The following is a 24,028-nucleotide window of genomic DNA, read 5'->3' on the forward strand; positions in this document are numbered from 1 at the left end:
TACTCCCATGGGACCCTTTCCCTTAGAGGAATGCAGGGATGATCATGGGAATGGAAATGATAGAGTCAGGAACCTGCCAAATAAGATGTTTTTAAAATTTGCTATTATTCTATTTTCACTGTCTTTCCTCCCCACTTTACGTTACATTTGGTTTATAAAAATGGCTGTGTCTATATAGATATCTCTATTGTTAAGGAAATACATGATAAGACTTCCAATTTAAATGAGCCATATCTTTCCAAGAAACTGCCAGACTGTTTTCCAGAGTAGCTGTACCATTTTACATTGCCACCAGAAATGTGTGAGTGATCAACTCTCTCTGCTCACCAGCATTTGATGTTGTCACCATTTTTTACTTTAGCCACTTTGATGAAGATATGGTTTGCTCAGTGTGGATTGAATTTGCATTTCCCTAGTTAATAATAGTGTTGGACATCTTTTCATGTGCTCTTGTGCCATCTGTTTATCCGCCAGTGAAATGTCTGTCCATGTCTTTTGTCCATTTGCTAATTGGGTTGTTTGCTAAATGAGCCATATCTTTAAGGGAATATCTTTTTTAAAAACTAAAAATAATCAGTCCAGTGACTTAAGAAGTCACTAAGTAGCATTTTCAAATGCTCCTGGGCAAAAATTTACATAGTATTTGAACATGATTTTGTAATGTACTGAGCAGAACTTTCATATTCTTTTCATACTCATTATACAGTGTGATACTAATACTATATAATAGCAAAATAGTTTTAAAGATACCTTCAGTTGGAATGTTAAGTATACAAATACATGTCCTTGAACATAGCTATCCTAATGCTAATATATTCTTTATTTTAAATAAGCTGACTTGTGTAAATGTTTCAGAATGATTTTGTGGAAAATTAATTAGAACTTTCCTATTTGTGCAAGACAGTTATTATAATATCCCAATTCATCTGCATCAGTAAATTTATCATTTTATTTTTCTGATGTTCTTTATGAACTTCATAGTTTTATTAAATAGTCATGGAAAACCTCACAAATCATTGTTAAGATCTATAGATGAAATTGAGAATGTAGAATAAAAGGAATCTTTTTCATGTATGTGTGAATTTTCCCCTTTTTGTCTGTTTTTAACTTTGGATTCATTTAAAATTTTTACCTGGAAATTCTTATTTAATATTATTTCCTGTTTGGTTTCTGCACATTAAGTATGTCACAGAAGAATAAGCATATGTTAACTTCAGTTGTGACTCAAGGTAAGTTTGGTCTTGTGTTTTCCTTTTAACTAGAAGAAAAATTGGGGCTTAATATGATTAGAGAAGAAAGGTTTTCTGTAACTCTGCCTCTTTAGATACTGTTTAGACTTACTGTATATTCTACTTTCTTGCACAAAGGAAACTGCTAGAGAAGAGATATAATTTTTTTGTAGTGGGAAAAATGATACAGTCTCTTGTGAAAATATACTTAACTGGAGGAAACAATTTCAAAGGCTAATATGATGGAATTAACCTCACAGCTCTTAAAAATCCATTGTGAAAATTATTATTAAAATTATTTCAAAAGTTACAACAAAAGTGAGTGATGATATGTACATTTTATGTATTAGAGCCATTTTTATTTAATGTTTCTCTGTTGCTTCGCATATGTACACATAAATAGTGATTTCCCGATGATGGTGGTGGAGGATTCATCAGGCAAATCGAGATTCTATTCCCTGATGGAAGTGGAGCCCTGGTTCATTCTGCAGTAGGAATTTTGAAGGATGATAAACATTCAGTTACTAGAAGAAAGGAAGGGGTTTGTTTTTGTTGTTGTTCAAGTCACATTCATTTGATAAACAGGACAAGGAAGGGGGAGATATGTGGAACTGACTTTTCTGAAATTCATGTGACTATAAATTACACTAAATAATATAAAATTATTTTTAAAGAATGTGACTGTAAAAGAAATTATAGGAAAATTTTAATGAAAATGATAGGGAGTAATAGTGAGTTTTTTTCCTGTTTAGAAACAACCCATTAAGAGGTGGAAAGTATAAGGCAATTATTGTGTGTGTGTGTGTTAGATTAGTGTCTGACTCTTTGGGACCCCATGGACTGCAGCCCACCAGGCCCCTCTGTCCATGGATTTTCCGAGGCAACAGTACTGGAATGGATTGCCATTTTTCTTCTCCAGGGGATCTTCCTGACCCAGGGGTCGAACTGCATCTCCCTCTTTGGCAGGCAGATTCTTCACCACTGTGCCACCTAGGTGGTGGTGGTTCAGTCGCTAAGGTGTGTCTGACTCTTTGATTGCAGCATGCCAGGCTCCTCCATCCTTCACTGTCTCTCAGAGTTTGCTCAAATTCATGTCCATTCAGTCTGTGATGCTATCTAGCCATCTCTTCCTCTGTCTCCCCCTTCTCCTTTTGCCTTCAAACTTTCCCAACATCAGATCTTTTCCAATGAGTGGCCACCTCTTCGCATAAGGTGACCAAAGTACTGGAGCTTCGGCTTCTGCATCAGTCCTTCCAGGGAATCTTCAGGGTTGATTTCCTTTAGGATTGACAGAGAAAGGAAGGGCAAACCAGACGGGTTCAGTGGCTACACATGTCTAAGATCATCAGACTACTGACTTGATGCATAGTCTATTGAATGTCAGTTTCACCTTAATACAGCAGGAGGGGAAAAGTCTTGCTACTCCAATATGCTATTGAGACTAGCAGCCTCTGGGTCACCAGAGTGCTTTTCACAAAAGCTGCACTGCAGGCCTCACTCCAGATCTACTGGAACAGAATCTGTTTAAAATCTAAGATTCCCTAGTATTTAAATTTTTTTTTTTAAAAATTGAAGTATAGTTGATTTCTAGTACTTAGTTTTCTAACTTTTTATTTTGAAATGATTGTAGACTTACAGGAAAGTTCTAAAAGTATTAATAGTACACAGAGTTCTGTCCCCCAGCTTCTCCTAATTTACATCTTCAGTTCAGTCACTCAGTCGTGTCTGACTCTGCAACCCCATGAATCACAGCACGCCAGGCCTTCCTGTCCATCACCAACTCCTGGAGTCTACTCAAACTCATGTCCATCGAGTCGGTGATGCCATCCAGCCATCTCATTCTCTGTCATCCCCATCTCCTCCTGCCCTCAATCCCTCCCAGCATCAGAGTCTTTTCCAGTGAGTCAACACTTCGCATGAGGTGGCCAAAGTGTTGGAGTTTCAGCTTTAGCATCAGTCCTTCCATTGAACACCCAGCACTGATCTTAGGATGGACTGGTTGGATCTCCTTGCAGTCCAAGGGACTCGCAAGAGTCTTCTCCAACACCACAGTTCAAAAGCATCAATTCTTTGGCGATCAGTTTTCTTCACAGTCCAACTCTCACATCCATACATAACCACTGGAAAAATCATAGCCTTGACTAGACGGACCTTCGTTGGCAAAGTAATGTCTCTGCTTTTTAATATGCTGTCTAGGTTGGTCATAACTTTCCTTCCAAGGAGTAAGCGTTTTTTAATTTCATGGCTGCAATCACCATTTGCAGTGATTTTGGAGCCCCCAAAAATAAAGTCAGCCACTGTTTCCACTGTTTCCCCATCTATTTGAAGTGATGGGACCAGATGCCACGATCTTAGTTTTCTGAATGTTGAGCTTTAAGCCAACTTTTCACTCTCCTTTTTCAGGTTCATCAAGAGGCTCTTCAGTTCTTCTTCACTTTTTGCCATAAGGGTGGTGTCATCTGCATATCTGAGGTTATTGATTTTTCTCCCAGCAATCTTGATTCCAGCTTGTGCTTCTTCCAGCCTAGCATTTCTCATGATGTACTCTGCATATAAGTGAAATAAGCAGGGTGACAATATACAGCCTTGACGTACTCCTTTTCCTATTTGGAACCAGTCTGTTGTTCATGTCCAGTTCTAACTGTTGCTTCCTGACCTGCATACAGGTTTCTTACATAACTGTAATTGCTCAAAATGGGAAAGTCACATTGATACAGTAGTATAAAGTAATCTACAGACCTTACCTGAATTTTGTTGGTTTTCCAACTATTGTCCTTTTTCTGGCCCAGGATTCAATCCAGGATCCCACATTTCATTTAATTTTCATGTCTTCTTAATCTCCTGCAGTCTTTGACCACCTATTCTCTCTTTCATGAACTTCACATTTTTTAAGAACACAGGTAGTTATTTTATAAGATGGCCCTCCATTTAGGTTGGCCTGATGTTTTCTTCTGATTAGGTTAAGGTTCTGAATTTTTGTTAGAACCCTGCAGAAGTGATGTCCATGGCCTCAGTGCATCCTATCAGGAAGTCATCAATATGTCTTATTATTGTTGTTAACTTAGATCCCTTGGTGAACAGGGTGCCTGCCAGGTTTTCCCATCATAAGTTTACTATTTTCTCCTTTGCAATTAAGAATCTTGTTAGGAGGGACTTCCCTGGTGGTCTAGTGCTAAGACTTCGTGCTCCCATTGCAGGGGGCCTGGGTTCAATCCCTGATCAGAGAAGTAGATCCCACATGCTGCAACTGAAAGTTCTCATGCCACAACATCACAGTCAAATAAATAAATATATATATATTTTAATAAATAAATATATATTAAGAATCTTGTGAGGAGTTACTTTTAGACCATGTAAATTTTCTGTTTCCCATCACAGTTTCACTTACTAGTTTTAACATCCACGGATGCTTCTTGTCTGCAACAATGATTCTTGTACTGTTTGCCTATTCTTGGGAGTCTTCTATTTCCACTTCTATTATTTCTTTACATTTATTCATTGGAATTCTACTGTAAGGGAAAGCTGTTGCCTGTTCTCCATTTATTACTCAATTGTTTATATCATTATTGGTCACCTCTTGCCCCATTCCACATCCGCTTAGCCCGCATTTTTATTCCAGTTGCAGCAATCCGCTACCCAAGTGTAACATGAAAGCACCTTACTATACCATATCTCTGGTTTTCTGAGCTGGAATTTATCTGCCTCCCAACTTGGAATACTCATTTAAACTCATTCTGTCATTTTTCACCTCTGGTTAAGTCTGGAATGCTAGAGAGTTGCTACCATATGAGTAACGTGTAAACAATGGGGACAGGAGCCAATATATAAATATACCTCTCTCTGTTAGTTAGCAGATATAATAGCTTGCATCTGCTAATCCCAACCTCCCACTCCATCCCTCCCCTACCGCATTCCCCTTAGAAACCGCAAGTCTGTTCTCTATAGCTATGAATCTATTTCTTTTTCATAGATAATTCATGTCGTGTTTTAGATTCCACATATAAGTGATGTCACATGCTATTTGTTTTTCTCTCACTTCATTTAATAGGTCCACCCGTGTTACTGCAAATGGCATTATTTCATTCTTTTTTATGGCTGAGTAATATTCCATTGTAGACAGGTACCGCATTTTCTTTATCCATTCCTCTGTTGATGGACATTTAGTTTGTTTCCATGTCTTGGTTATTGTAAATAGTGCTATGAACATAGAGGTATTGTAAATAGTGCTATGAATATAGAGGTGCATATATCCTTTTGAATTATAGTTCTATCCAGATATATGCCCAGGAGTTGGACTGCTGGATCACATTATCATTGTTTCTTATACCTCATGTTTTTAGGACATCCCTTTATGTTTTTAGGACAAGTAAAATTTTATCCTAAAAATAATTTAGGGTTTGATATTAAGAAGAGGTTGCTTTTACTAATGAGGACTGTGAAATCTTTCCACTGAAGAAGCCAAATCATTCCAGAAATGTAATAAGAAGAAAGTTTTGTCCCTCACTAAAAAAATTCTGGGGCTTTGATTCCACTCTGCCCTTTTAATGTGAATAAAGGGCATATAATAGGACTGTCTCTGGAAGACAAGGCCTTGATGTAACACATTGTTCTCTTAAAGGTTATTTCCTTTGTTTGTCACTGGATGGATTAGATGTGAAAACAGCATGTTTAAAAAAAAAAGTCACAACTGCGAAAGTCTAGACAACTCTGGATCTTTGCGAATGGCAAAAAGGGGTCAGGAAGGACCTTGTCACTCAGAGCGTACCGTCTGATGAAGCAGTTGGAAATTTGTTGGAAATGCAGATTCTACACCCCACCTTAAGTGATTCCTGGGCACATTAAATTTTGAGAAGCACTGGTCCAGGAGCTATATAGCTCCACCTACTGAAAGCAGTACTTAGCCCCAGGAGAGAGGCAGCACAGTTTCCTCAGGTTTAACTCTTAATAGATCTCTTTCATGGCCAGCAGTTTGTTGGCCCACAGATTTACAAGTAAGAGTTTTTATTTATTTATGTTTGTCTCCTCTTTCCAAATGTGCTAGGCTGTGGCACTCTCTTCCATTCAATAAAAACTTACTGAGCTTCCCTAAGGCACTGAGGATAGATATTGTAGTGAATAGGATGTGTGTGTGTGTGTTTAGTCGCTTTTAAGTCGCGTCTGACTCTGCGGCCACATGGACTGTAGCCCACCAGGCTCTCCTGTCCATGAGATCTCCCAGGCAAGAATATTGGAGTGGGTTGGCATTCCCTTCTCCAGGGGATCTTCCTGACTCAGGGATAGAACCTGTGTCTCCAGCATTGCAGGCAGATTCTTTACCACTGAGCCACCAGAGAAGCCCAGTGAATAGGATGACAGAGCTCCAAATTGCAAGGAACTTGCAGTCTAGCAAGGGCTTCCCTGGTACTGAATGATACAGGATACAGGTACTAAATGAGTAATTGCAAGTTTCATGAATGTTAGAAAGACAATTTTATTGGAGCTGGAGTCAGAGGAAGCTTTTCCAGAGAGTGTTGTTTTAGCTTAGATGAGAAAGCATGTGTAGCTGAGGTGTGGGTGAACTGGAGGATTATTCTACACACAAGGAACACCTATGAACAAAGGAAGTTCTTTGGACATTTATGTGTGTGTTTCCAGTACCTTGTACTGTTGGTGTATAATAAGTGCTTAGTAAGTGTTTGTAGAATCAATAAGTGTTCTGTCATGTTTCAAACATCTACTCTCTTTCCTTGGAGATAGTGGATGCTTTATTTTCCTTTTCAAAGGAAATCAGATCTTTTAGTGGGGAAACGAGAAGCAAGAGAGAAAGCTGACTGTTGTGCGAATTGCTAAATTGAAGCTGAGTGGGAATGAAAAATTGATTTACATGAATTTTCCTCCCGGAAGCAACTTGACAATTCTGTTCTGGAGAATTTTCAGTTTTTGGCTTCCAAATCAAGCTGTTCCTTATTCTGAATTTCTTGGCCTGCTGTGAAGCTAGCATTTAGTGTCTTTTACAGCATACCCTGATTAGGTCATGGAAATTCACAGCTAGATCAAACCAGTATATGGAAAATTTGAAACCTGCATGCCCACTTTACTTCATGGTATCGGAAGCTGTTATGAAACACTGACTTTTAAAGCATTTTTTTTTCAAAAGCACTATTATCAAATGATCGTAATAATCATTATTTATCGAACACTTACTATATGTATTACATAGCAAACCCCTCATATTAACTCTACAGGAAACATGACAACTGCAAAATATTAACAATTTCATATGGTTTAACTTAATATTATCTTCAGACTCTCACTTTAAAAATTACAGAAGTTAGAGAATCACTGAATCCATAGCCTTACTCTAATATTTAGCCGAGTTGTCTTCATAGATAAAAAGATTCCAAACATAATGTTTAGTATTTTATACTTCATTATATATTAAATAAAGCAATTTTATTCAGTTAAGATTCCAAGGTACTCTTCCTAAATTAACATCCACCACTCCCCGCTCCCCCATTAGCCCAAGCATAGCCATGCGTCTATTAATACTTCTTGGATTATTTATACATTATACTGAGGTGGTTTACAATCCAGCTCTCCTGCTAGACTGAGCTCCTTGAGGATGGAGGTTTCATCTGTTTTGCTCATTTTTGTACCTTTGTCCCTAGAGTGTTTGAAAAGTATTTAAGTTGAAATCTCAACAAAATTTCTGTGGAAACTACATCTATTGATCCATTACTGAAAAATGCAAGGTAATGACTCCTTTGGGGCTTTTGCATTTTAGAATCAGTTCAAGAAGGCTGCATTGGGCTTTCTTGACCGCCTAGGACTTTAACTGTGTACAATTATGCAGAAATTATCTCTCCTCTCCACCCCAGAGAAAGGTCCAAAGGTGCATTCTCACCTCCCCCACTTCCTTTAGGTACTTATTTAAATGGCACTTTCCTGCTACCTTGACTGAGCACTCTAAGACAGGCCATCCCTTAAAGCCACCACTGGTCTGCTAGATTTTTTTTCCCCCGACAGCATGTCCCAGTATGTAACATAGTTTATATTTTGCTTATTTCTTTTGCATATTATCTCTACCACCCCACCAAAATGTAAGTGAAGTGAAATGAAAGTTGCTCAGTCCCGTCTGCCTCTTTGCCACCGCATCGATTACACAGTCCATGGAGTTCTCCAGGCCAGAATACTGGAGTGGGTAGCCTTTCCCTTCGCCAGGGGATCTTCCCAACCCAAGTATCGAACCAGGTCTCCCGCATTGCAGGCGGATCCTTTACCAACCGAGCAACAAGGGAAGCCCACTAAAACGTAAACTCACACATGATTTTTTCATATAGGCACAGAATGTATTATTAATTGAACTAAATAGACGGGTATTTGAGGGTGGGAGCTGCGATTTTCTCTTCAGTGTCCATGTGACATGGTGACCTGGTCGGGTTTGGAGCTTACTTGCCAGTTTGTTTAAAATCTCACACCCTGGCAGTCTTTAACCCACTGTCTGAATAATTTACAGGGTACTGCAAACTTGGCCCCACACGTGGCCTCATCACTCGTCCCCTTGCCCCTCCACGCTGGTCCCCCGGAGGTTACTGATCAAGTGACTGGGAACCGAGATGTGCCTGGGAACTAGGGACGCCCGTTTTCCTTTTTCTAAAAAAGATCGGGGTTTTCTTGCAAGGGGCCGGGGGGATGGAGGCGGATGGAAAAGTCAAGATTCCTACCCAGACCGGGGGAAGGGGGTGAGGGTGTGGCTATAATTTTAGGCCTCAGGCCTGTAGGCTGCTCGGGAGGCGGCTGGGAAGCACGCGGCAGGATCGTTGTAGGCGATTCACTGAGAACCTCCACTGGATTACCCAGGTTCCCCGCAGAGTACTTGCGACCCCGCTCTTCCACCTGGGGGCCCCCTCCTCTCTTTGGGAAGACTGGGGGCGGGGTTTGTTTACTCCGTGCACGCACCGCCGGCCTGGCCAATCCGTGAGGAGAGGCGCCGTACGTCACTCATCCAGAGGGCCAATCGGCGCCCACCGTGCTGCTCCGCCGCCAAAGCTTGCGCGGGGGAAGCGGGGCAGTGGCTGGTCCGGGTGAGGGCGGACGGAGCCGCCGGAGATCTCGGCTGCAGCCGCTGGCGCTGCTCGGTTCTCGAGGTGCGCCCTGACCCTTCCTCTTTGGGCAGGCTCGAAGGCGCGCGCGCGCGCGGTCGGAGTCCCGGGGGTTAGAACTCCAGGGCCTCGACTAGGCAGGCCGCGGATCGCCCACCCTTTCCCCGAGTGTGAGCCCGTCGGGACCTGGGCGCCGCCAAGCGCGGGCGCCACTGTAGCAGAGGCTCCTGAAGACGCGCTCCAAGCTCGAAGAACAGTCCTGCGCGGCCGCCTTGTCCCCTGCAGCCAAGCGGCGGTAAGGTCCAGGGCGCGGGTGCGGCCTCCGTGCGGAGGGCCTCTGGCCCCGGCCCGGCGTGTTCCTGGGCAGGTTTCCCTCCCTGCGCCTCCGGGCCCCCTGGTCACTCTGGGTCCCATCTGTTTATTCCCACGCAGTCTTCCAGGCCCGGCCGAGTAACCCTTGAGTGCCTGGGGAAGGGAGTGGGAAACCCGAGACTGCCCCCCACCCCCAACACACACAGCAAACTGCGGGGAGGCACCGTCCTTGAGTCACGCCTGCTGGAAGAGAGGAAGGGCTGCTTTCTACTTTTTCGGTATCTTTAGGGCAGAAGAATGGCTTCTGAGTCTGACTTTTCCGACTTTTTCTCCTTTCCTGACCCGCATGCCTCCATCTGTCTCTACCAGGTGTATTTCAGAGTTCCAAAGCCTCGTGCGCTTGGAAGAGCCTTGCAGCCTCCGCAGGGGAACTTTTCTCTAAAGTAGGGGATCACTTTTGGGCCCAGACTCTGAGAAATTACAGAGACTTAAGGTTCCTTTCCATAGAAAAGTGTAAGATTTTTGTAGGATCTTGCAGGCAGGAGTGCAGCTAAGATGAGCGCCCAGCCTCTGGTACCAGCTTGTGTTCCCTGGCGTTGTGTGGTCTCAATTTCTTCATCTGTAGTAGTAGCCCCCTACTGGGGGTGGTGCCAGGAGGAAATGGACTAATCGGTGGAACTATTTGGAACGAAGTTTGCGTCCTACGAAGGGCCCTTCCCTGCATGAGTTAGGCATTGAATTGACCACCCTGAATGATGGTTTAGAAAAGTTCCTCCAGTTGTTTTTGGTGTTTTGTTTTGTTTTTTCTGTTGAGACAGTTAACAGTTTCATCCCTTTCCGTATTCACTGCTAAAGCTCCCTTTGAGCCTTTGAATTTTTTCTTCCTCATTCTGTCTCAGAGGGCTCAGACTCCCTGTCCCACTTCTTTGCTCTCTTTTTAGTAAGTCAGTAGCTCATTCCCTTCCTTCCCGTTTCTCTCCCAAATCTTAGTGTGTTTTTTCCACTTGAGTTCTTATAGCCTGATTTTTTTTCTGGGCCACTTTTCTCATAATGGCTTGAAATCATCTTTACCTAATAGATACAGTTTAGGTTATTCATCTGTTCTTTATACAGTGTAATCATGAGCCTACTGTACAAAATTAAATAGAAACTAATTTAGTTGATCTGTTATTGCATGTTGCTTTTCCATTTCATTGGTTGTCCTGCCGTTTAGCTAAAGTTTTTATCACTATCCTATTACTGTAATAAATCTTTAATGGCAGTAGCCATTCTCAAGTAGCACTGGGAGAAAAATCAAATGTCCAGACCCCAGATTCTATCACACTTGTGCGCTGGCGCTTGATGCATTTGTTATTTGTTAGAACATCTTGTGCCTGGAACTAGAGTCTAGTCTTATGGCAGGCATGGTGTCTGTAGCCCTGTTCTGGCAGTACAGTTGCAGTTTCAGCAATGTGGTGCTTCTATTTAATAAAGGACCAAGACTTATTAAACTCTTGTTTTTGAGTTCTCATTATGTGTGGTTGGTTAATTAGGAGAAAAAGCAGAATTTTCAAGTGTGTCATACTTAATGTTACCATTTTGTGATCATGTACCTTTCCCACCAACTCTTGGAAATGGTGATGTCCAACTGGCACTTTCAAGTTTTTCACTTGGAGCCAAAATTCTTAACTGTTTGAGCTATGTCCTCTCAATGCAGCTTGAAATTGGATGAACAGATAGATTTATCCTTAATGTGGAAAGTGTGGATAAAAATGATTCACTGAAACACAACCTGAAGGACTCAAAAGATTGCTTTTTGGAATTAGGAATTGTAATGTGAATATACCTTTGCTTTTTTTTTTTAAAGCATGATAGAAAAACTGTTTTTTTTTGTTGTTGTTGTTGACATTTTTATGTTTTATACATAATACATGAGTTGTTTATATTTACATCTGCACTTTACCATTTTTAAAGCCCATTTAGATACATGAAAGTTTTTAGAGAAAGGTAAGAAATAGATTAAGCCAAAATTAAGTTCATGGTATAGGTTAGAACCTGGTATTCTAACTTCTAGTCCATTGTTTTCTTAGTTTGTCGACCTTGACAGTTAACTGGGACTGAAAGATGAAAAGATTAAGGCTTGAAAGTAGGAGGCGGCACTTTCTAATTTGGATATTAAATATTAGATATTGAGTAGTACCTTAGCATCTTATGTTTTTATCTTTAAACTTAGGTATGTTTCTTTTAAAAATTAAATAATAAGCCATTATTACTGATAGTTAGATCTTGTAGTCAGTTTACATTGTCACTTGGCAAACTTGATTTCACTTTTTTTCTGAATTCAGCATCATTTTAAACTCTTATTGCAATGTGTATCTTAATGTATCTTAGAAGAAACTAGAAAGCATAGAGTTCAGAGTTTTTTTCAATGATAGAATTTTAGGTTGTGATGAATTTTTTAGATTAAATATATTCATTTCTTCATACTTGAATCCTTTCCATTTTAATCTGGGGTATATGATTCTAGGGGTAAGACATAAATAGATTTAAAAGTAGATTTGTGAGCCCTTGAAAACTTTATACAAAATTATATGTATTTGGATATTTTCTGGAGAGAAGGTTCATAGGTTCTGGGGTAAAGATTTTTGGACAACTTTAACTTCTAAGAAATGATTTCTTTTATTGAACTAAAGTTCTCTCTTCACTGGTTCTGGTTCTGTCTCTTCTGTGAGTTTTCAAATATTCAAAGGCACTTCCTATGTTTTCCTGATTCTTTTCTTCTCTGGACAAAATATTCTCAGTCTTTAACTTCCTCTAGTGGATTTGTTGTTTTGATTTGCACCTCTTCACAATACTGATGGCTTATTTGTGGATTTGTGTCAGTTGGTCCATACCCTTCTTAGCAGTGTAATACCTGTAATTAGATATTAACCTGTGGAAAGAACCGGAAGTCACCACTCTGATTTTAAAGCTCATACTTTAAAAGTAGTCTTGCTTCTTTTGGCAACCACATTGCACTGTTAATTTATGATAATGTCCTGTCTAAGGAAATGAATTCTGGAGCTAGCCTGCCTGAGTTTAAGTCCTGGCTCTATATTAGCTGGGTAACCTTGAGTAAATTATATAAACACCCAGGGTCTCAGTTTTCTCATCTGTGAAATGGAGTTTATGATGGTACCTGTCTCATAGGGTTGTTTTACAGAATAAATGAGTACATATGTGTTAAGCATTTAGATTGGTCCCTGCCATTAAAGTGCTGTGTGCGTTATCCATGACTGATTTTGTAGTCAGCTGAAATTTGAGTTTTGTCCATTCTCTTCAAGTTCTTTAATAGAATATGTTTCAGTAGGACTTCATATCTATCCCAGTTAAATTTTATCTTGTCAAATTGGTTCCAGTATGTTTACTCTTTTAAAAAAAAAAGTCTTAATTTGGTCATTCAGTAAAGAAGCTTATTGTTTTTCCATACATTTGATAAACTATAAGTTTGATAATGCTGGTACAGTCTTCATACAAATTTTTTCAAGTGTTGACGAGGTGGGCCTAAGAGCATTCTTGTCCTGCTAGAGATCTGAGGGTTGATTTGAAAAAAATTAATTCTTTGGTTCAAGTTGTTCAGCCAATTAGAAATGAAGCTAATTTATCATTATCTATTTGAGATATTTCCAGGTTTTCACAAGGAGTTTATAAGGAACTTTAGCACTTGCCTTCCTAAAACCCAAATAATTTCATATCCTTCATCTTTAAAAATCCTATCTGTTCAATAAATGTCAGGAAAAAAAGTACTAATCTGACATTGCTTGTTCTTAGTGAAACTATAATGGTTCCCCGTCACCTCGGTTGGTTGCTGCTTTTTCTACTTTCATAGACTTCTCTCAGACATGACTCTAAAATCTTGCCTAGAGTTACATTTAACTTCAGTGATCAGTAATTGACAGGATCCCCTTTCCCTTGCAGCTGAATGGACTTTGTAACTAGAGTGATATGTTGTACCTTGTCGATGGTTTACTTAGAGCAGATATGCTGAGCTTAGTCGCTCAGTTGTGTCCAACTCTCTGTGACCCCATGGACTGTAGCCCACCATGCTCCTCTGTCCATGGGATTCTCCAGGCAAGAATACTGGAATGGGTTGCTTTGCCCTCCTCCAGGGAATCTTCCCAACCCAGGGATCAAACCAGGTCTCCTGCATTGCAGGCGGATTCTTTACCATCTGAGCCACCAGGGAAGCCCGTGAATGCTAGAGTGGGTAGCCTATCCCTTCTCCAGGGGATCTTCCTGACCTGGGAATCGAACCGGGGTCTCCTGCATCGCAGGCGGATTCTTCACCAGCTGAGCTGCCAGGGAAGCCCAACTTTCTTTATTTTTATTTATTTTTTTTCTGGGTATAGGGTACTTTTATTGATGGTACACGACAAGGCAGGACTCCCTAAGCCCCTCCCCTTCCTCAGGGCCTTGGGGATGGAAACCGTGTGGAGGTCGGGAGATTCTCAGTGTGGTGGAGGACCGAGGTGGGGCAAGGACTCCCCAGCAGCTGAGGAATTCTCTCTTCCTTTCGTGTTCCTGCTGGGGCTGGAGGTCCGGGGACCTTACTCCTTGGAGGCCATGTGGACCATGAGGTCCACCCCCCTGTTGCTGTAGCCGAATTCATTGTTGTACCAGGAAATGAGCTTGACAAAGTGGTTGTTGAGGGCAATGCCAGCCCCAGCATCGAAGGTAGAAGAGTGAGTGTTGCTGTTGAAGTCTCAGGAGACAACCTGGTCCTCAGTGTAGCCTAGAATGCCCTTGAGGGGGCCCTCTGACGCCTGCTTCACCACCTTCTTGATCTCATCATACTTGGCAGGTTTCTCCAAGCGGCAGGTCAGATCCACAACCGACACATTGGGGATGGGGACGCGGAAGGCCATGCCAGTGAGCTTCCCGTTGAGCTCAGGGATGACCTTGCCCACCGCCTTGGCAGCGCCAGTAGAAGCAGGGATGATGTTCTGGGCAGCCCCTCGGCCATCACGCCACAGGGGTCATCCATAGGGGCCATCCACAGTCTTCTGGGTGGCAGTGATGGCATGGACGGTGGTCATAAGTCCCTCCACGATGCCAAAGTGGTCATGGATGACCTTGGCCAGGGGGGCCAAGCAGTTGGTGGTACAGGAGGCATTGCTGACAATCTTGAGGGTGTTGTTATACTTCTCGTGGTTCACACCCATCACAAACATGGGGGCATCGGCAGAAGGCGCAGAGATGATGACCCTCTTGGCGCCACCCTTCAAGTGAGCCCCAGCCTTCTCCATGGTGGTGAAGACCCCAGTGGACTCCACCACGTACTCCGCACCAGCATCACCCCACTTGATGTTGGTGGGATCTCGCTCCTGGAAGATGGTGATGGCCTTTCCATTGATGACAAGCTTCCCGTTCTCTGCCTTGACTGCCGTGGAACTTGCAGTGGGTGGAATCATACTGGAACATGTAGACCATGTGGTGAAGGTCAACGAAGGGGTCATTGATGGCGACAATGTCCACTTTGCCAGAATTAAAAGCAGCCCTGGTGACCAGGCGCCCAATGCAGCCGAATCCGTTCACTCCGACCTTCACCATCTTGTCTCAGGGATGCGGCTGGCACAGCACGGAAGTTACAGCTATCTGTCGAACGGGCAGGAGCAGAGAGCCCCAACTTTCTTTATTCTTACCCATATTGAGCTTTGGTTTCCATTGATTCATTGATTAAATTTATTAAATGCCCATGCCCATTTGGTGCAAGATGCCAATGCTTGTTTACATCCATCCAATCTGAAGAGGATTTTCTTTTTAATTTAATTAACTAATTTGACTTTTTTGGCTGTGTTGGGTGCTGCATGCAGGCTTTTTCTAGTTGCGGTGAGCAGGGGCTACTCTCTAGCTGGAGTGCTTGGGCTACTCCTTGAGGTGGCTTCTCTTGTGGTGGTGCACAGGCTCTCGGGTGTACAGGCTTCGGTAATTGCAGCACGCAGGCTCAGTAGTTGTGGTTCCCATACTTAGTTGCTCCTCAGCATGTGGAATCTTCCTGGACCGGGGATTAAACTATGTCTGCTGTATTGGAAGGCAGATTCTTATCCACTGGGCCACCACGGAAGTCCAAGAATTTTTCTTGATAGAAGTACCTAAAGCACAAAGGTAATCCATGTTCATTTCTCTCCTTTATCTGTTGTTACTGTGCTCTGGCCTCCAGTCCTTCTTTTCTCCACAATAGTAGCTTCCTTTTGACCTTCCTCTCTTTTCCTGACTCTATAAGCATTGCAGCCAGAGTCCACTTTGCTTTTTTAAAGGAAAAAAAAATTTTTTTAATTGAGGTATAGTTGATTTACAGTGTTTCATGGCGGGTGTAGAGCAAGCTGATTCAATTGTATCTGTGTGTGTGTGTATTTTTTCTTTTTCGGATGTTTTCCTTCGTAGGTTTTACACGATACTGAATATAGTTTCCTGTGTTATGTAGTAGGTCCTTGTTGTTTATTTGATGTATAGCAGCATGTATCTGCTATTCCCAAACTCATTTATCCCTCCCCACCAACCCATGTCTTTTTCAGTCTTTTCTTCCCCACTGGAAAAATCTATACTGATCTAATTAGATTTTTATTATTAAACATTTTGCAGCTCCTTTATTCTGTTTTCTGTTTATTATCCTTTTAAATTTAAGTCCCCCACATTTTCTTTAAAAAAAAAAAAAAAAAAACCTTTCTTATTCTTAGAGATGATGGAGACATGGTGGCTCCCCACCAGCTGGTCGGTGTGTCAGTGACTCAGCTGACAGTTACAGAAGCACTTAAGTTACAGGCACGGTGTGAGGCTCTGAATTGACACAGGAGCATGACATAGCCTCAGTCGTTGAAGAATTTTAAGTGCAGGGAAAGACAGAATAGAAGAAAGTATTTGAATAAATCCTTTTAATACTCAAAAGCATAATAAGTTTATGTAACAGATTCCATTTTACTTTGAAAAGAGTCAAGTATTACTATGTTGTTATTAAAGAATGACCTTGTTAGGAACTAAGATCCAGCCTAAAATGATATTGTTGAAGTGACCAATTCAGCTCTATTTAAGTTAAATAAATTACAAAATCACCAATCTATAAATGTGGAAGATCAGTATATATTTCAAAACTGCCTAAATAAAATACTTAATCAAAATTGGAAGCATTAATTTCTCTTTTGCAGACCACTGGAGAGGGAACAATTAAAAAAATCAACCTACTGAGTTTTTCTTCACAGTATCCGTGAAATTGTGGTGGTGGTATAAAACTGCCTATACAAGAGAATGATTTATGACATGGTATCAAGGAGTGGGGGAATGGGAGAGACAGAAAGGCGAGCAGGGAGGCAAGGAGAGGATGGTTGCTATTCGAAACAGGGATGTGGACTTCCTTGGCTGGCCAGCAGTTAAGACTGCCCGCCCTTCCACTGCAGGGGGCCCAGGTTCCATTCCTTCCAGGGATCTAAGATCCCACGTGCTTAGAGGTGCACCAAAAAGTTTAAAAAAACTAGGATCCCACATGCAGCACAATGCTGATCGCCCAGGCAAGACTAAAAAAGGAACTAGGGATGTAATACACAACATGATAAATGCGACTAATACTAGTGTGTGTTATGGGGCTTCCCAGGTGGCTCAGTGGTACAGAAGCTGCCTGCAATGCAGGAGACGTGGGTTGGATCCCTGGTTTGGGAAGATCGCCTGGAGGAGGGCATGGCAACCTGCTCCAGTATTCTTGCCTGGAGAATCCCCATGGACAGAGGAGCCTGGTGGGCTACATTCCATGGGGTTGCAAAGATTCAGACATGACTGAGTGCACACACACACACGTACACATTGTATGTTACTTATAAAAGTTGTTAAGCGAGTAAATCCTAAGAGCTCTCATCACAAAATTTTTTTTCTGTTTCTTTAATTTTCTGTCTATATAAGATGATGGATATTCACTTGGTGTTTTCATGATGTATGTTCAGTTCAGTTCAGTCGCTCAGTTGTGTCTGACTCTGCGACCCCATGAACCGCAGAACGCCAGGCCTTCTTGTCCATCCCCAGCTCTTGGAGTCCACCCAAACCCGTGTCCATTGAGTTGGTGATGCCATTCAGCCATCTCATCCTCTGTCGTCCCCTTCTCCTCCTGCCCTCAATCTTTCCCAGCATCAGGGTCTTTTCAAACGAGTCAGCTGTTCGCATGAGGTGGCCAAAGTATTGGAGTTTCAGCTTCAACATCAGTCCTTCCAGTGAATACCCAGGACTGATCTCCTTTAGGATGGACTGGTTGGATCTCCTTGCAGTCCAAGGGACCCTCAAGAGTCTTCTCCACCACCAGAGTTCAAAAGCATCAGTTCTTCTGCGCTCAGCTTTCTTTATAGTCCAACTCTCACATCCATACATGACCACTGGAAAAACCATAGCCTTGACTAGATGGACCTTTGTTGACAAAGTAATGTCTCTGTTTTTTTAATATGCTATCTAGGTTGGGCATAACTTTCCTTCCAAGGAGCAAGCGTCTTTTAATTTCATGGCTGCAGTCACCATTCGCAGTGATTTGGAGCCCAGAAAAATAGCCACTGTTTCCACTGTTTCCCCATCTATCTGCCATGAAGTGATGGGACCAGATGCCATGATCTTAGTTTCTGAATGTATTTCATTCAGTCTTTTTCACTCTCCTTTTTCTCACTTTCTCACTTTTTCATTCAACTTTTTCACTCTCCTCTTTCACTTTCATCACTAGGCTCTTTAGTTCTTCTTCACTTTCTGCCATAAGGGTGGTGTCATCTGCATATCTGAGGTTACTGATGTTTCTCCTGGCAATCTTGATTCCAGCTTGTGCTTCTTCCAGCCCAGCATTCCTCATGATGTACTCTGCATATAAGTTAAATAAGCAGGGTGACAATATATAGCCTTGACATACTCCTTTTCCCATTTGGAACCAGTCTGTTGTTCCATGTCCAGTTCTAACTGTTGCTTCCTGGCCTGCATATAGGTTTCTCAAGAGGCCAGTCAGGTGGTCTGGTATTCCCATCTCTTTCAGAATTTTCCACAGTTTATTGTGATCTACACAGTCAGAGACATATGTAGGTAAATCATTATGCTGTCCACCTGAAATTTACACTGTTTTTTTGACAATTATGTCTCAATAAAACTGGAAGAAAAAAAATGTAACTAATGAATAGCAGTCAATAAAATGATTTCTAGACTAATGAAAGTTTGGTAAGCTGCTAGATAAATGATTCCACACTAATTAATACCTTTTAAGCTATAAAGTCTTCACAGATAAGAACGTTTTGTGAGCATAGTGATTACGTATTTTTAAGTTGAGCAGATCAGTGTTCAAAGGTAATAAAATATATCACCTGTCTAGGCATTCTAAGAAACATGCCCTGAAAATCTGTGTAAAAATGCCATAATTATATATGAAAAGCAATAGAATTTGTACTGATCTTAAACTTTGCCTACAGTTTTGCCATTAAAATTATACTGTTCAAGACTATATTGTATCACAGTTGCTTTGAAAAGTAATTACTCACCATAGATCTTTAAGGAAAATAATTTGTGGGAGATTAAGAATAGTCAGAAAAATTATTTTAGAAAGGTTTTCCAAACTTGATTATTTTGATATTGAAAGCTTTTGAAAGATTTTTTAAATAGGTAGTTTTTGAAATAGATTTTCATTAGAGAATCATTTTGGTTAGAAAAGAGGTGGGTGAGGGCCGTTTAAATTCATATCTAAAAAACAATTATATGAATTCCTTGATTATTATATGGAAAAAGAATCTTGAGCCTTGTTCTCTTGAAATCTTTGTAATCATAGTAAGAACTTCAGACCAATAATATTTCAGAAAATTAAGCTTATTTTCAAATTGCAAAAACGAAAAAGCCAAAGACAAACAATTATCTGATTTTAATTCAGGTACCAAAATGCTAATCATTATTTAGAGGTTTTTGTCCTTTTTAAAAGATGGAGGGACTTCGCTGGTGGTCCAGTGCTTAAGACTCCACTCATCGACTGCAGGGTGTATGGGTTGAATCCCTGATCAAGGAACTAAGATCCTTCATGCCATGGGGTGCTGCCAAAAAGTAAAAAATAAAGCATGGAAAATTTAGTGAAGCTCAGGGAAGACTAGTAAATGCAGTTGTTTTGTTTTCAAATAGAAGTGCATGGTTTCTGTGTTTTGCTTCTTTTAACTTTTCAAAACTGGGACTAAGCAAAGCAACTTTGTGAATGAGCAGGATTTCTGTGAAAACAGGTAATGTAAAAACATTGTCAAAAAAGAGTTCAATGCTGAAATTAGTTCAGAAGTACTATCAAGGAGTTATTTTAAACCTGGAAAATGCTATAGTGTACATTTTTGTTGCGAGGTGCCAGTATTTTTATTTGGGTGTCAGCAGATGCTAGCTTCTTTGTTGATTGATTTCAGAATGATTTTAGGTCTATCAGTAGTACTACCCTCTTCCACTGACCTTAAAGTTTGAGCAAAGACTTGCTAATTTAGTTGGTAAGCTAGTTAATTACAGTGTAAAAGCAGCTAAGTATTTTGAAAACATTTATATTTGTGGCCTCATCAGACCTTATTTTGGCACATGGGAGCTATAGTTGCAGCATGTGGGAGCTATAGTTGCAGCATGTGGGATCTAGTTCCCTGACCAGGGATCAAACTTAAGCTCCCTGCTTTGGGAGCAAGGGGTTTTAGCCACTGGACCACCAAAGAAGTTCCAGTATTTTTTGTAAATGAGTTATCTCTGAAAAACTTAATTATCTCTTTCCAAGTCAGATTATTTTCTTTTATTGTTTTTATATCAAATCCAGTAGTATTCTTGGGATAATCTGGGCTATCAGATACTGCAACTCTCAGATCTGTTCTGAGTTATGCATTTCCATAGGCTAATTGAAGTTACACTCTGGGGAAAAACTTTAAGGCAACTGAATTTTCGATCTTTATGTAAGTGTCATAAAATAAGAATAACTTTCAAGAAACGGAAATACTAAGCAAAAGCATGCAAGGCTAATGGTAATGAAGAGACTTTAGAAAGGGGTTGGGCTTGCCTTGTGGTTCAGTTGGTAAAAGAATCTGCCTGCAATGCGGGAGACCTGGTTTGATCCCTGGGTTGAGAAGATCCCCTGGAAAAGGGCAAGGCAACCCACTCCAGTATTCTGGCCTGGAGAATTCCATGGACTGTATAGTCCATAGGGTTTCAAAGAATTGGACACGACTGACCGATTTTCACTTTTAGAAAGGGGTCACTAACTACCTTTGAAGCCCTTCTTCCGTGTGACAGAAAGAAATTTCAAGAGAAATGAGAGAGATCGTAGTAAGTAAAGAAAATAAGAGATTCTGTTGATATAAGCAGCTCATTGAAAAAAGTGAAACCCTGTTTACAAGGCTGTTCTTTCATAACTTACAAAATGTAAAGGACCACAAGATTTTTCTAGGATTAAGTAAGAATACAGTGATCCATAATCTGAAAGCTTTACCAAACACCTTCAGTATGATCAGGCCCTCATGTAATTCTGCCCAGAAGTGTTTTTCATTTTGTCAGTTTACTTGCTCAGTCATGTCTGACTGTTTGTGACCTCATGGACTGCAGCACACCAGGCCTCCCTGCCCATCACCAACTCCCGTAGTTTACCCAAACTCATATCCATTGAGTTGGTGATGCCATCCAACCATCTCATCCTCTGTCATCCCCTTCTTCTCCCACCTTCAATCTTTCCCAGCATCAGGGTCTTTTCAAATGAGTCAGTTCTTCTCATCAGGGGGCCAAAGTATTGGAGTTTCAGCTTCAACATCAGTCCTTCCAATGAACCCTTTGGACTGATCTCCTTTAGGATGGACTGATTGGATCTCCTTGCAGTCCAAGGGACTCTCAAGAGTCTTCTCCAACACTACAGTTCAAAAGCATCAATTCTTTGGTGCTTTTCATTTTATAGGTGAGGCCACAAGTTGCTTTACTGGAATCAGAAAGATAGAGGTCGCAGAGCTGGGGCCAGAACATGAGTCTGTCTGACTGTAGTGTAACCACTCCTCTCTGTTGCCTTGCTGAAACACTTAGGTCTTTTCTTCCACACTTTACTGCACAGCAGAGCTTACCACAACATTGTAAGTCAGCTACACGTCCATTTTTTAAAAAGTCCCTCTGATCACTCACCAGAATGAATTAAGAAAGAAAAGCTCTGACTGTAACATAGTGAAAAATAAGCAAGTAAAATACTTCAGCATTCATCAGATATCTTTATAGCTGCTTCTTAGTTGGGCCTTTCCAGTGTACTATTTTTCCTAAAAGAAAAAGTATTTCCTCAAGTGTTGTGAATTGTCCAAATATAAGTGGGAGATTTGAAAATTAGTCACCAGTTTTGATTGATCATCCTTTCTCAAGTGTCACTATTTAATTTAAAAATAGACCATTTCTGTATCATTTGTATGTGATATCTTTATTCAGCTGTATTTCAATTAATTGGTTAAATATTGATTATGAGCTGTGTGAATCTTTTATACCGACTGATTTACTGTGAGTATAAACAAGTACATGCTTAGATAAGACGTTAACCTAGCTCCTTTGGAACATAAATTTTTAATTTATCTTAATGCTTGTGCTGTCTGCTACATGTCCTTTTGACTTGTTCAGAAATTAAGTATGTGTGGGCCAAAAGAAAAAATTTGGGTGTTAGGAAATGATGTAAAATCTTAAAGTTGCAATGAAAGAAGAGAAAAAAGCTAAAAGTGTTCTCAAAAGTAAGAGGAATACTCGTATAATAACAGATAATAGGGGCAGTGTTTATTGTTAGTCTTGGAACAAGAGCACATGTATTTCATAGAGAAGTGGTGGGTAATGATGCTCATATCAACAGGAGTGTGGATATGTCTGGTGAATTGAACAGACAACAAGGAGATGTGTTTTTGAAAATTAGAGGGATAGTACATATCTTTTCATCAAAGTTAAAAATATTGTACAGAAGGATTTTTATTTCTTCTTGAAGCATTCTGACCAGTTGCACCACAGAGCTCAGACTGACTGTCTCTCTGTCTATCTAATTAGGTATCTGTCTTAGTGTTAAAAGCCTCTGACTTGTTTACTGCCTCTTTGTGTAGAATTCATTCCAGTGTCTCACCCTGGAAAGAAACACTTTGACTCAGATTGGCCTTGAGTGGAAACGGGGAGACAATTACATTCATTTGACTTATTAATTTGTGTAAAACTTTTTCTGACTGTTTTTATCATCTAAATTACCTCAAGGTTAGAGTAATTCTTAGTCTACCATCTAGTTATTTTTTTTTGTTTTGTTTTGTTTTTAGGCTTTCTGTAACAATATGAAGCATTTTTTCATATTGTGACTAATAGCATCTTTGAATTTTTCGCATTGAAACTACATCTAAAGTAACCACTGTGTGTTTGGCAAAATTTTTATGTCCAGTATCAGAAACTCTCTCACAGTTTACATTTTCTAGTGCTTGCTATGTGTGAATCTTAACTGTGTCTGGTAGTTCCCTTGAAGATACTCCCTGTTACAGCTACTCTTGTACAAATCCCATTTTATCTCAAAAGGGATATGAGAGATCAGTTGCTAAGGATGGAGAAATAAAAAAGTCCAGTTGTGTTTTCTGGATTTTTTTGGGCCTAGGGTTGCAGGTTTGCCTTTCTGACTTCTTGTATTAATATTTGAAAGTTATCAATTTAAGAATTTTCTGCAAGAAAAGTCTTCTTATTTTTAGTCCCATTCTCCAGGGGTAAAACCACTTTTTTTATTTTTTAAGTTCTTTTACTGAAAGGTGATAGGTTTCTAAAATAGGACAAATTTTCACTGATTAAATAACACCTCTGTGTAACTAGCACCATAGATCCAGAAACAGACCATTGCCAGCACCCTACTGGCCCGTTCCATCCATGAACACTTCCTCCCCAAGGGAACTGTACTAACTTCTAACAGTGTGAATTGGTAAGACTACCTTTGGCCATATCTGCTTTTAGTTCTTTTGATGGTTATCACACTTAATGGTGTAATAATTGTAGTACTTTTTTTAAAAAGCCTTTTTACTTTGAACTAATTTTAGGCTTACAGGAAAAATACAGTTTCCTAATCTTAACATTTTTATAACCATAGTATAATTATCAGGAGCAAGAAATTTATATAAGTCATGGACAGAGGAGCCTGGTGGGCTATAACGCATGGGGTCAGAATCAGTTGGATGCAACTTAGTGACTAAACAGCGACAAACAACAATATTATTAACTAAACTACAGATCTTAATTTTAATTTCATCATTTTTTTCAATATGTTCCAGGATCATTTTCAGTATCCCACACTGCAATGTTTCTTAGTATTCTCTAAGCCTTCAGTTTTTGTTACAAGATCTTGATACTTTTTGAAGAGTACTGATCATATATTTTTCAGACTGGCCTTTATTTTGTCCAGTGTTGCTAATTGGAATATGGTTA

General features: G+C 40.4%; 1 protein-coding gene and 1 pseudogene across 6 annotated transcripts in view; one reads left to right on the forward strand and one right to left on the reverse strand.

Moving 5' to 3' along the window:
- The first annotated feature begins 9,258 nt into the window (after positions 1 to 9,258).
- The window catches only part of TFDP2 (transcription factor Dp-2), a 194,476-nt gene continuing 179,706 nt past the window's right edge, over positions 9,259 to 24,028 (forward strand). For 2 of the 6 annotated variants that reach the window (XM_055412504.2, XM_055412519.2), the window contains exon 1: positions 9,259 to 9,605. The gene's annotated coding sequence lies outside the window, so the exon portion shown is untranslated. The remainder of the gene's footprint in view (positions 9,606 to 24,028) is intronic. The other 4 variants (XM_055412470.2, XM_055412462.2, XM_055412495.2 and 1 more) reach the window with 3 other exon arrangements.
- On the reverse strand, positions 14,188 to 15,245 carry LOC129547020 (glyceraldehyde-3-phosphate dehydrogenase pseudogene; annotated as a pseudogene).

This window comes from Moschus berezovskii, chromosome 1, assembly GCF_049115385.1.
Source record: "Moschus berezovskii isolate FMDL1 chromosome 1, NW_MosBer_1.0, whole genome shotgun sequence".
NCBI classification, from domain to species: domain Eukaryota; kingdom Metazoa; phylum Chordata; class Mammalia; order Artiodactyla; family Moschidae; genus Moschus; species Moschus berezovskii.